We start from the raw sequence: 14,016 nt of genomic DNA on the forward strand, positions 1-14,016 counted from the left end.
GGTGTGAGCACATGGTGTCCACAGGCAAAGGAAATGGGCACATTTGGGTTGCATTAGTTGGGATATGATCCAGTATGGGCAGTAACGCAGCACGCAGTACCTGAGTGTGTGCCAAAGGCTGCGGATGACACCCAGAGTGGAGAGATGTCTAACTCTTCCACCTGGTAGCAATAAGCTTTAGTCTGGGCAAGGGGAACATCATCATTTCTCCACGGTGAAGTTTTATTATTTTGACTTTTATTCTTTTTGTGTGCCTGTTGTTACAATAGGAAGCCAAATAAATGTCCCCGACCCAGGAGTCCCTTTGGACAGGCAAGCGCTTCTGAGGGAGTTTGCATTGCCTCCCTTGGCAGCTGGCAAACTGGAGCCACCCAGATACCAAAGAACTTCCAAAATTGTCTACAGCTCCACCTGACTGCAGGCACAGAGGATCTGCAGACCAGTGCCATACAGTCTGAGGAAACCACAGAGCAGTGTTTAAAGCTGTATCTTACCACCATTTGTCACCTCTCAGCCCTGTGTGGGACAGGACTAATTTTGTGAACAGCAGGGGTGGATGGTGATAGCCTGTGGGACTGGCTTGAGCCCAACAGAAAGTGCAAAAGCATGTTTGGCTCCACAGCTTCGCTACACACCAGTGAAGGGCCCTTCTGAGACTGTAAAAGCAGCCACCATTCCTGGTGTACATTGATGCAGGTCCCTCTTGTGCTGCCACTGGAAGTCTCAGCAGAGACTGGGGAGTTTATTAAAAAAGGTGAGTAATTATGCAGAGCAGTTCCCATACCCACCACACCGTGTCTGTACAGACTGTGACCTTTCTGGAAGTTTCTGCAGCACACCCTTCAGCAGCTTATTACAAACATAACAGGTACCCAGAGACCTGCACCAGGGAGCACTTGCTGATTGCATGGAGAGCTCCTAAACAGCTCTCTGACAATGAGCATTTAAAGAGCAGTTTCCTTTCCGTCCTTCACTTTCCTTGCCTAATTTATGGGTGTGAGGTCATTTTGATTATTAACCTGAGTCCTTTTCTTTCTATGGGCAAGTGCTTCCACCCTCATGCTGCACATTTGTGCGTCGCCTCTCTGAACATTTTATTACTTGATTTTCCTGTTTGATTTCCCAGGGTACTTCAGTTCCTGTTCTGAGATACAGCATGTTCCAAGAGTTGGTTAAAGACTCGCAGATCTCCAAATCTTCAGGGATAGATTCTTTTCCTCCTTCTCAGTAGCTGACAGATGGTTATTCTTTAAGAAATAAAATCTAAATTGTATGAGTCTGCTCCACTGCAGAAGCAAGTTCTTAATAAGCTTCTTGCTGTGATGAAAGGAAATAGAGGAAAAAGCAACATCTCCAAAGTAGGGGTATTTAGAATTAAAAATAGACTCTGTGTGTCCATTTCATAGAATTGCACAGCAAAATTTCACATCTGAAGGGGACTTAAGTGGCACAGAGGCCTGGTTTTGACTCTCTCCAAAGGGATGAGTCACATCCATAGCAAACTTTGATGAGTGGCAGCTGGCTTCTGAACCAGTGCCATTTGATGTGCCAAATCCTCCATGTGTGAATGTACATCAAGAGAAAAATGAATCTTCACCCAACCAGGCTGACACAGCCACAGTTAGACCTGGTAGGGCTGTGGAAATGGTCACCCAACAGATCTGACAGAAGCATCAAGGCTGAGCTGAGTTTATGAGACAGAAGCTGACTCAGAGCAAGCATGAAGGGCTCCCCATCTGTGTCTGACCTGCGAACTCATGCCATTCTCTGGTTCCTCTTCATTAACACCCTTATCACTCTCACATGGCTTTATAAAACTTTAAAAACTCACTATGGTCTTTGTCTTAAAAATCCCATCCTGGAAACCTCTTGGTTCCCTTCTGCGCATTATGTGGCTGCTCTGGCTCTGCTTAGTCTCAGTTCTGATCAGGTTACTATTGGTGTGGACCAATTCCTACACCAAGGTCTGGACTGATTTCTCTGGCATCATCAGGGTTAACATGGTTGTGCACAGACAGCTCAGCCCAGTCCTTTCCATCATAAAACCATGGGGTTTAGCAAATACGGTGAGTGCTGGCCCTCGATCAGCATTGCTGCAGTACCATGGACTGGACTGGCCCAGCAGCTGATTGTGCTCCTCACCAGACAGCTTTTACCTGTTCCTGAAATGCTGACCCAACCAGTTATCTAAAACATTTGCAGATTTTTCTCCTTCTCAGTCCTAAGGTAAAGTAAGAAATACCGTTGAGGGAAATGCAAGCACTCATCTTTCTGTGAAGAGGCCATCACTCAGGTTGTCACCATTAGCAAGATAATCCCGTGGGAGAGACCTTTGGTGCTCTGGCACTTGAGAACTGCTTAAAAGTGTCATTATTAGCTCTTCATTAGCTGAAGAAATCACAGAAATCCCCTGGCAGCCCATGAGATTTAATCGCCATATCAGCTGATTAAGAAAATAACTGCCTAAAACCAGTCTGATATTAATCTTCGATTATACCTTAATTATTCATAACCAGTAATTCAGACCACTTAGAAGAAACAATTGCATCTTGGATACAGAGAACAGAAGTGGGAAAAATAATCCACTAATCTCTGCTGCCGTTCTGCCCAATTTCCTGATTTTCAGGACATCTTCCAGAAGGTTCTCCAGCCTCTGCAAACCCAAACAATGAGCTTAATATCAGCCCCAGGAGGAGCAAAGGGGTCCAAAGCTGTGCCCACTGGAAAGTCCTGAAGGAGCTGTTTGTACGAGCTATTGCCCTGCTCTGAAAGTTAAAAACTACAGCAAGAAAATCTCACTCTTTGAGGCAGTAGCTTTGCTCCTCTACCCACCAGTCTCTGAGCACCTTTTAAATCACCTTTAATATGATCTATCTTCACAACTCCCCTGCAAGATAAGGGCAACACCATCATCCTTGTTTTACAGATGGAAAGCCAAGGCACAGACTGAACACTGTTGCCTAACCGCTTTTCTTTTATTAGTGAGCTTCCCTCTGGCAGTGCCTGGTTATGTCTTACTCAGCATTCAGCCCTTTGAACAGCTGCTCTGGCATGAAAGTTTATGAAGGCTGTCGAGCTGCCACAGAATGAGCAGACCAGGAGGTTTGGCTGGTTTCATCACTAGGGTTCTTGCTGTACTAATGTAGGTGAAAATCAAGACCCTGAACATGCAGGAACTGTACATTCATCTGAAACTAGAACATTCAAAACTGGAACATTCAAAGCTAAATGTTGGTTCACTATATCCATGAGCAGCCATAATTCATGTTGGAGAGAACAGGTTGTACACCTCAGGGAGGTAATTTTATTTCAGACTCCAACTTCTCTAATTAGTCATAGAAAGCATTATTTTGGTTGTGCACCCTCTGTTCCCCAGACAGGGAACTTCTTGCTGCAGTTCCATACTTTCTGAAAATGTGTACATTTTCAGAGTGCACTGAAAACCTGCTTGCCGTGTTGTGGCACATAACTTTGACATCACTGAGAAAATAACCTCTTCTGTTTACATTCCCATGATGTGGCTTTGTATTCCTGTGAAGCCAGTGCTCTCTAGCCCCACTCTCCTGATTCTTGAGCTTAGTTATTTCTTGTGCAACTCGTGTCAAACTTTGATCCAAGCAACTGTGCCAGACCTATGGTCACATACTACACCCATCTAAACAGTCCAGTTAGCTCCTGACATGCTTTATTCCAGCCATGTACACAACCCACTGGGCCAGCCTTCTGACTGAAGGGCGAAGGGTGACTGAAGAAGAACCACCTAAAATTCAACTTTGATTGGAACAAAAGCAGTATTTTCATCCCTCCTGCACAGCCACAAGCTGGCTGCTGCTTTCCAGATGGAAATGCCTTCTTTTGTGTGGATAGCTGTCCCTGCCTTGCAGCAATGGTGGTGGTGTGGGGTCCACGAGGTGGTGTGAAGGTCCGTGTTGCCTTTGCACCACACGTGCTAAAATCTGAGGAGCCACTGAGAATCACGTGGTAGATGGTCCATGCCCATGTGACAGACCATCAAATCTTTTCCTGTTGCTCATTTTTTCTTTCTTTCTTTTCTCTTCCTTCTTATCTGCTGGCACACAACACCTGCTAGGAAATGTTGGCCTGGAGCCAGCAGGAAGAGGGAGCAGCTGAAAGTTGCTTGGCTGACTTTCTCTTTGGAGAGCTCTCGGCAAGTTTTGCACGGACAATGAACAAAGTGCTGTTTCTTGCTTTCAAAAGGCAAAGAAGAGTGGGTGGGATAGCAGGGCTCTGCAGTACACATTTCCCCACAATCCCAACTTTATGGAAGGGTAAAAGAGATCAGTCTTGAGTTCTTTTAATATGGGACAGAAAGCCAAAATTCAGTCATCAAACAGCACGGCAGGTGCTAAGAGCCACCCAGACTGCCAGTGTCTTCTGTACTACAAACAAGTAAACTCTTTGATTTCAAGCTCTGGCTATTTTGCTCAGATACCCCTTGTTTACCAAGTGCTGAATGGCACTCAGCATTTACAGATGTAAAGCCCCTAACTGGGAAGGTCATTAAAATTGGCGGGAAGATTGGGTAAAATCTGAGAAAATCCACAGGGGAGCCCAGCTAATTAATTATGGTTTTGTAATGCACCTAAAAGAACAATGACCAGAGTTCTGAGCTGTTTGAAGGGGCTGTTTAAAAGCAAATTAAAGCAGAATATCTACTGTAAATGTACAATTGAGCTGCATGCTAAACAGAGAGGCAAACTTGTTTACCCTGCTTCTGAGCCCTCTTGAGCAGGGTAAGTTTGAACATTTGAACACAAATGTCACTGGGTTAGGAGAGGCTGTGAGAGACAAAGCAGGCAAGGGAGGAGCAAAAACATCCAGTGGGAAAAAAAAGTAGTGAAATACTGCAGCAAAGAATGAAAAACAAATAGAGGCAAAAAAGGGAAAACCAAAATAGTTGAGATGGAACTGAGTCCACTCATGACTCTCTACAAAATTTGTAGGTCTGTCCCTGGAAAATCATTTGTGAGGTGAAATTGTTATGTCTTTGAGGAGCGGCTGCTGGAACTCTCTGCTGGGCAGGCTGGAGCTCCCATTCAGAGGTGGATTGGTGAAACCAGAGCAAGTGTTGGTGATCTGTGCCCCACGAGCAGCCCCTGCCATGCCAGATGTGCATCTGCCACCTGGGAACCATGTGCCTGGAGTCCAGTGAGGGCTTAGCAATGACCCACCTAGGATTTGAGGGAAATGGCTAGACTGTGGTGAGCAACAAACCATCAGAGGGTTTCCAGCCACCACTATACCCAGTCCTCTTTCAGGCTGAACCATCCCAATGGAGGAAGTATCTGCCTCCCATCTGCTCCCTCCTGTCTGATGGGGCATATTTTTTCCATAAGGCAAAGATTTTGCCTTGACTCAAAAAGCTGCATTTTGGAGTGGACCACAACCCCTGGGCTCCCCATGGCTGAAAGCTTTATTCCTGCAGTGAATGTGGCTTTTTCTTTTGAGAGCACAACCAGTTATGCTTGGCAAGTCCAGTTGTTTCAGGAGGGAAAAAAATATAGCTCTTTCTGCTGACAATCTCACTGTAATTTGGCCCAGCCTGCTCAAATAATAATAATAAACTCTCCAAAAGATTACGGTACATGGTGCAAGACGGGTGTAGCTGGCTCTTGGAAAGCACTTGTGTGTAAGAATGTGTGGTACCTGCTCTTTCTAAACTGCTCAGTGGACAGGGAGCAGTGGCCCTGGAGGACTTCAAAGATGTCAGAGGCTGTGTGTGCATTCCTGTGCAGGGCTCAGATGACACCAAGTGAAGAGAGAAACCATTATGTAACTTGGAAGATTGTATTAAACAATAACTTAAATACACACAAAGAAAAAAAAGAAAAAGGTATCCCAGCCAACTGCTTCAGCATGAAAGATGAGATTTGTAGGATTAGTGAGGTCTCTTATCTGCCAAATCTTGCTGAGCATTACACCATGTGATGGAGTTGGGTTAACCCTGTGTGTTATTATGACTCAGCTTAGGGGAGAGGTAGGGCAGGGCAAGGCAAACTTTACTATCAGCATCTCTTGGAAATTGAGCTATATTTACAACACCAGGCCTGATAAATGTCTGTTGTTTTTGACTAACACCAAACATTGCAATACACAGCTTACCAGAAAGGGACTGGACTGGCAGCTAGATTGTTTAATTAAGATCAAATTACCAGAGGGCTAGATCTGGTTCTCAAGATGTAACACAGAGATTATTAGCAAGAAATGAGTTTCAATATAAAAATAGCAGCTGCCACCAGGTACAACACGTAGCAGCTGGCAGGAGAAGCACAGCATTTGCAACACTGAGCTTTGCCAGCTACTGCCTGTCACCAGCCTGGCATTTCTCTGTGCTTGCCCAGGGGGCAGCCAGGCAGGGCAAAGGACCAGAGACCAGGAATAGATGCTGTCCCCAGCTCCCACAAGGGCAAGGTGTTTTTCCCCCTGTTCTCATATCAAAGGGGCCAGCCTTGGAAATGGGTGGCCCTTGTGCCTCTGCCCCAAGCGGTCAGACCAGCCCTGTCTCCAGATGGGAATTGTCATGGCGAGATGGAAAGTCAGTTCATCCCTCCCAGTAAAGGGTCAGTTGAGCAAACTGATCCCATGCTGCACATCCCCTCTCAGGAGAGGGGCTATAGAAGCTAGGCTCTGATTTAGGGAACCCTAGGAGTCCCTCCAGGCTTGTCATGAGTGGCTTTTATGCACCAACAGCAACAGATACCAGTTACAAGCACAGGAATGAGTAAAGTCCAGTGCCTTGGAGCTTTGCATCATTTTTATATTTTTTTTTGTGAAGGTGTGTGCCCTCATTGCCAAAGCCCCATCCTCTTTTGGACATGCTGAAAGGTTAAGTGGCCTTCCTCTCAGACAGCAGGACTTCTGGCATGCCTCTCTCACTTGGCAGCCCATATCCCTCAGTTTTGTTTACTTTTGCAATGTATTTCTTTCTGTTGAATGTGAATAAATTTGACCAATGGATGGGGAAGCTATGAGGGAGGGTCAGACAGAGAGGGAGACACGACTATGGGGTTTGTTTGAGCTTCATTTTCACAAGGAACCAGACTGAGATCCACCCACTAATGAAATATGCCATGCTCCTGCTTATCTGGTGACACACTGGAGTGTCGCTCCGCTTCCTGGTGCATTAAACTTCATTTAATACAAAATCTGCCTATGACCTGGTGTCATCTCAGCGGTTCTTTCTCTGAGATCACTGCACATAAAGCATTTCAAAAGTGGAATTTAAACCTAGGGTCCCAGATCTAAGGACCCAAACTTTGCCTAGTTGTACCCTAGTTGTACAAGTAAGCATCCCTGCAGCTCCAACCAAAGCCAACAGGAGCCGCAGTATATTAGGCATGTTGGGTTATGGCAGTATTTTTTAATGAACTGTTGGTGCTTTTGAGACTTGAGTTTCTTCATCATAGCTCAGTGCTCAGGAGAGAGGGAAGAAAGAGAAGTGTGTTGGTCTAAGGCTAAAACAACTAATTTATGTACTTACACTGTGACTTAAGAAAGTTCTGCTCTAAGTGAGTTTATTAAGTGGAGTCAGGATGTCTGACAGCTAGCAGAGCCTCTGCAAATAAGACAAGGCTGTTGGTAGTAAAAAGTAGGAATCCGGTTAAAAAATAGCTCCTCCAGTTACAAGACTACTTGAAATATTGTACTCTGGAAATGTTTGTGTTTTAAGCTGTTTTAGTGTACAGTATAAGCCATTGACTTGTTGGGGTTTTTTATTGGTTTTGTTGTTAAACCTATGAGGGGAAATGTTTTTCTCCATTCACTGGACAGCAGCCATGAATCAGTAATGACCGACAATGTTTCAGAACTACGTGTGTATTTAATCTGCATTGAAAGACATGTTTATCTTCTTTCTGGGGGCTAAAGGAAGTTTTAACATTGGTGCTGGTAGTGAAGTGCAAACTGCTGTGGCAGGCAGGTGAAGATCTCCCACACGTGGATGCTCTGCATTCCAGCACGGGGTACCAGCTCAGCCCACACCACTGACAGGCAGTTTTGTTCTCCATCAGCCTTCGTGACATTGGCTCACCACCCAAATTAACCTCATCCTGTTAATTCCCTATCTCAGCCCAATCCTGTTGTATCCCTTTTTTCTTTCTGTTTTGAAGATGAAAATGCACCTCCACACCAGTGGGCCAACACCAAGCTCTCATGCAGGCAGTGAGGAGGTCTCAGCTGCTGGAGGAAATCACTAACACTTTGAGCTTGTGCTCAGTGCTTCCTGAGCAGCATCCTAGACCTGTGTTATCTGAGAATACAGGTACTTATTTCAGTGATTGCTTTATGAAGTTATTGTAGCTAAGTCTGCAATGATTATATTGGATCATCTATGGAGGCAATTTCCTCTGTCCAGGGGAAACAGAAGTAGAGGAGGAGGATCATATAAAGTGCTAAACTGACATTTGAGAGACCTTGGTTTAATTTCTTCCACAGACTTCCTTGGACAAACTGCAAAGTCTCCCACTTCTACCATTTCCAAAATGAATGCGGAAATTTCATCAAATTTGCCTTCTGGAGCAGCAAGCAAAATGTGAAAAAAGCTAAGATGGTGGTGCTACATAAGTACCTCTCAGAGAGATCCCGATGGATGTGCACAAAGAGCTTAAGTTCGTGATCTTCACCTGCTTTATACGAATGTAGGTTGGGAGGAGCTCTGCTGATGCAGAAGGAGAGTGAGAGAGAGGTGGGCTCCCACGACTCACAGTGGTAAGGCCCCTCAATGAGGTCTCCTGATTCTTGAAGCCTGCTTGAAGCAGCAGATTCTTTTCCCTGATTCCCCACTGTTCAATTACTCCAGCCACTTTTCCTGGTGATCAGGCAAGTAGAAATATTCAACTCAGCCCATGCACTGCTATTTCTTCTGCCCTAACTCTGCCATCACTACATTTGGAGTCTCTAGGGAGGGCAGCAATAGCAGTGGCATCTTCACAGCTGCTCTACAAGCTTTATCTGTACAAAATGTACTATTCAAAATGAATGACTTCAATGAAAAAATGGGGAAAAAAATAGCAAAAAATTTCAAAAAATCTTTTGGGCTTTAAAAGTTTAAGGAAATTATCACTTTTTTTGGCTACATAAGCTTCACAGTACTTCTCTGTTTGGGTGGAACAGGATAATCCCCAAAAGCCACACCTAAGTAATTCCAGTATTTCTGCTAATGTGTATACACTTTACTTCTGTAACCTGAACTAGCATGTTCCCAGCTAGCTCAGGTATTTCTGCATGGCACTTCATGGAATAAATACATCCCAGTTGCCCTTAGGCCAATGTCCTGTCTTATGACTGTCATTTACACCAACTGAAAGCATTTCCTTTTCCTTCCACCTCAGTTTTGCTCTGATCCTGCTGGAGTTGATATGCTGGATGATGGAGGGATAGAGCAAAGGATAAGGGGACTGTGTAAGAAGAGAGGTTTAAATGAAGCTTCCAAAATCCCATGGAAATATATGAAAGTAACATACAGGGGCATATATATGTACTGAAGAGGGATTAGGATGCCTGAGGGAGTGCTTGAAGTTAGCATAGTCCTGAAGGTGATCCTGAGAAATCTAGAATGGTACAATAAGGAAATGCAAGAAAATTTGAAATGTCCAAGGATGCAGCCTCTGGTCATATTATCAAAAGAAGCATTTAAAGGGAAAACAAAGTGAATTTCATGGCACCTTGCAATTTCTGACTAGTATAGTGGATTTGAATTAATTTCTTCAACTGGAAGTGCGGTATTGAGGAAATCATGGTCTTGTCCTATGTTTTTATGAAAACTAACAAGCACCAGAGGTGTGAACAGGATTATATTGAGTCACACATCTCTATCATATTTAATAAAATCCTGGACATGGTAAGATATCAAGCCATAAGTCTTTCTTTTCCCTAAAGTGGCTCAACTGACTTCACCTGCGATCTCTTGGAGGAACCTTTCTGGTCTCTCTCTGAGACCAGAAGAGGAAAAAGTGTGTCCAGTCCTTTCTGAGGGTGAAGAAATCTACATCATGCATATGTCAGTGACAGGTAAGATTGAACTAGGGCCTTCTTGTGGCCTTCAGCAGCTCTGATGCCAGAGCACATCCCTGCCCTTCCTGAGAATTATATCGATTGAAACTCCCCAGTATTGCCCAGTGGACATACTGATTCAGGTTGACCCCTCAGGGTTAGTGCATTTGGGGATTGGGAGGTTGCTCTTTCACAGATGTGTGCACACAGACTCTGACTCAGTGGACCCAGGTATGACACAGCCACTCCAACAGCTGCATTTCTCCTTTCACGATGTTCAGACTCCAGAGTGCCTCCTTGGTCTGGGTGAGCAGGGCATGGTGTAGAGTGGTTTCCAGCCCATGCCATGCCATTGGGCCGTTCAGAACAAACAAACATGGCCTCTGGGGGTCTTTGTGGACAACCTAGCACCAGTCTCAAGCTCTGGGATCTTAGTGTGGAGATGTGCTGTGATCTGTCCTAGGAGAAATGACCTTCAGATAGTATTAAGTGAATGATGGCTTGCACCATAAAAACCACCACAAATATTTTATTACAGCCTGGTAAAAAGGACAAGTTTTTGCTTGTTTAAAAAGCTGGGATTTTACCGAGCTGAAAACTGAAATACACGTCAGATGAGGACAGTGCTTCACAGTTCCCACAAGCTGTAGTTACACTGCATGTACCTGTGTAAACTGCATTACCAAGCTATTTTTTATTCCTTCGTCTTTCCATTTCCAAGCTTTCTCTTTTGTGCACTAATGGTGAGGCAAACATTTACAATGAACAATATGCTCTTCTCTTAAAAAGATTTTGGCTTCCTGTTTGGATTGATTAGTACATGGATGTCTTTGGGGCACCAAATGACAAAATAGAGGTGCTTGTCCATGCTGCCAAAAGGTCCAGTTCATCTCTAACAAAACTCCAGGGAAAAATAACCAAAACAAGCGACAGTCCAACAATGGACTTGTAACATGGCTGGGTTTGACTCAGACCTTCAGTGTTCAGTGTTAGTCTCTCAGAAAGCTAACATTGATTCAGAGTATCTATTGCAGAGCCAAAAGCTAAACCACATGGTGGGGAGGGCAAAGGGAGAGGTGGAGGCAATTTGCAAATGGAAGACTGTGTGTATTATTCAGGCTTTAACATTGCTTGCATTCATGGAGCAATGCCCTTCAGTTTGGGAAAGCATCACAAGCACAGCTCCTGTTTGGCTGGATGAATGAAAGGCATCTTACAGAATCTGTATGTGAGACCATTAGCCTGACGTCCCAGGCACTGCAAAAGCTCCACTGATAAACCACATCTCTTGAAGGAGACTGGTGTCCTTACATCACTGACACAGGCAAAACCCTCAGATTTGTGCCAATAGGACCTTGTCTACTGTCTGCTCTCCTTGCCAGCATTTTCCACTGTTGCCACCCAGGGGACACAAATACAGGGAAAAAGAATAAAACAAATGATTTTGTCTCATCATTTAACAGGTAATTTCATAAGTTTGGGTGTGGGTTCTGGAATTAGTGCACTGGCAGAAACAGAATCCCAGTCATTACATTCCAGTTCTCATCAGTAGCTCTTTGACTGTTTCGACAATGGAGGGCTGTACTGTGGACCCTCATTTTCTATGAGAGTTTATTCTAAGGCATGGAGGAGAAAGGCAACTCAGTCTTGGCTGTGGAACAGTTCAAGAGGAGAGACAAGATCAAAACCAGGTCTCTAGATTCATAGCCTTGTCAATGGACAACAGGGCCTCTCGAGGTTGTTTTATGCATCTGCAAATGGAACAAAATTAGTTAACAGTGTGTTAAAGACTCCTCTGACCATCTGTAACCTGGTTGAACCAAACTCCTGTATTATTCTGAAGAAAAAAACCTGGCAGGATTTCAACATCACGAAACCCTGAATAGTCATGGGCTGTGACCACTCAGTTAGTCGTCATCAAACTGACTGATATTGGTTCACTGGTGGAGAAGTAGCCATTTTCAGACAAAATATTTGAGCTACCAGCTTCAACTCCTCCAAACATTTAAATACAGAAACAGTTCATGATCTTGTATTTTATTGCTTTGTGGGGTTACTTGTGTGTCTAAAAGTCTCTTCCTGAAGCATTTTGGATCAGTAACTCTTTGAAACACAGACTTGCCAAATCCATCTTTGGATAAACCTCATCACTCTTAGAGCAGTTGTGTGGGTGTATTTGGAAGCAGTCCTAAGCAAATCCCAGATGAATTGCATAATTCTTGTGTAAAATAAAAATATATGGGGTGGGAAGAGTTTGTGGCATTAAAGAGAGCCGGGGGAAGAGTGAATGAGAGAAAGCACGTTAAACATAAATACGATGTGATCCTACGTCAAGCAAGAGGCTAAACAAAATGCCATGCATGAAAAAAAGAAAACTGTTTCTTTAATAGCAAAACAGGCTTGAAAGATCAGGCTTCCTCACCCTTACAAGATAATTGGTTGTTGTATGTTGGAAGGGATGTCAGGAGATCTCTAGTTCAACCTTCTGAGAAAACCACGCCCACATATGAGGTGCTTTGTTCTACTCTCCCCTTCTTGCATCTTTACAATTAATGTCCTGAAATGACACTCCTTAGGGACTTTTCTTGTCCTTCTCAAAACCAAGATGAAGCAAAATATGAAACTCTTCTTTTGGCTCACTCTGTTCAAAAACTCAGTGTCAGTCATATCCAGTTGGTGTATCATCAGTGTAATCCCAGTGAGGTGCTTGCTCTCATGGGACACCTGTTGGAGAACGTTGGTCTGAATGGTCTTCTAGGTCTTCTGCATTTGGGGTGGCTTTGGCCTCAGAGGCTCCTCCCTGAATTAGCCAGACAAGCTGAGAACAGGAGATCAAGTGACACTTGACACTTTTCTTCCTCACCCATCCTGATAACAGAAATCACAGTTTGGAATCAACATACCAGGGAAGTTCATGTCTCCCCCGTGCCTGATTGCCTCGACTGTTCCCGTGGCTTAAATACACATCAACACACTTCGAGAAACCCAAGACAGGGAGGAAAGCATGCAGGTTCCAGCTGGGCTAAGGGACATTAACAGATGTATGGTACAAATTATTTCTTAGCACCCTTGCTGTGATTGCTATTTCTGTCCAAGATTTCTAGGCCGGTATGAAGGGATAATTATTCACATAACCATGAGGATTCTGCGCTGAATACGCCAGGACTGTAGTGCCTCTGTGTCCCAAATACATGCCTGTTTGATGATCTAAGCAGCGGCTGGGTTAGTCAAACTGCAACTTTGAAAATATTCACACACACCCTCATGCTCCCAAAAATTATTTTTCAAAAGTGCTTGGATGGTATTTTTACGTCCTTAAAAAGATGTGATATTCAGGAGCAACGTGGCTTCTTCTGAAAATTGGGATAGTAGGGCAAAAAAATCTCTGGGATTACGCACCAAGCTCTGTGAAACTCCTGATGCTGCAGGAAAGCTTCTAAGGTCCATGAAGTATTTGAGTGGCATTTGACCAAAAGCCTCAAACACAGAAGAGCAATGTGTGAGACATTAACACACTTTGTAAGAGGAGGTTTTTCAGCTAGGATGGGAGTACTAGGGCTCTCAGAAAAATGAACATTTGGGAAAAACTTACATTATAAAAATGACTGGTTCTGGAAAGCCTGCCTTATATCAAAAAAGGCCAGAATTTTAGAGTTACTTGTAGCTTCTGTTGCTACTGCAGTCCTATATGATTTTTGATAAGTCCACGAAAGGTGCCTAATTCCCATTAGTTTTAGTATAAATTAGATACCTAAGAAGCACCTATTTTCACCTTTTAAGAGCTTAAATACCTTTAACAGCCTAGAACTTCAAAATTAGGCTGGACAGGCTGTGAACTGAGTTGTGGGTATCCAGCTGTTATTCTACTACCATACCAATCTTCATTCTGCAGAAGACTGAAGTCTGAAAAAAACAACACAACAACAGTAACCAACAAAAAAACCCCAACAAACCACCCATAAAAGGAAGATAATAAAGTATCATCAGCTCTTGGAAAGCATTATA

General features: G+C 43.9%; 1 long non-coding RNA gene across 19 annotated transcripts in view; it reads right to left on the reverse strand.

Annotated features, from left to right (window-relative positions):
• Positions 1-10,368: 10,368 nt before the first annotated feature.
• Positions 10,369-14,016, reverse strand: part of LOC125326506 — a 56,793-nt gene continuing 53,145 nt past the window's right edge. For 14 of the 19 annotated variants that reach the window (XR_007203865.1, XR_007203860.1, XR_007203862.1 and 11 more), the window contains one exon: positions 12,373-13,914. This is a non-coding gene — a long non-coding RNA (uncharacterized LOC125326506). Of the gene's footprint in view, positions 11,763-12,372; positions 13,915-14,016 lie in introns of those variants that run through there. The other 5 variants (XR_007203856.1, XR_007203854.1, XR_007203848.1 and 2 more) reach the window with 5 other exon arrangements.

This window comes from Corvus hawaiiensis, chromosome 5 (assembly GCF_020740725.1).
Source record: "Corvus hawaiiensis isolate bCorHaw1 chromosome 5, bCorHaw1.pri.cur, whole genome shotgun sequence".
Classification (NCBI taxonomy): domain Eukaryota; kingdom Metazoa; phylum Chordata; class Aves; order Passeriformes; family Corvidae; genus Corvus; species Corvus hawaiiensis.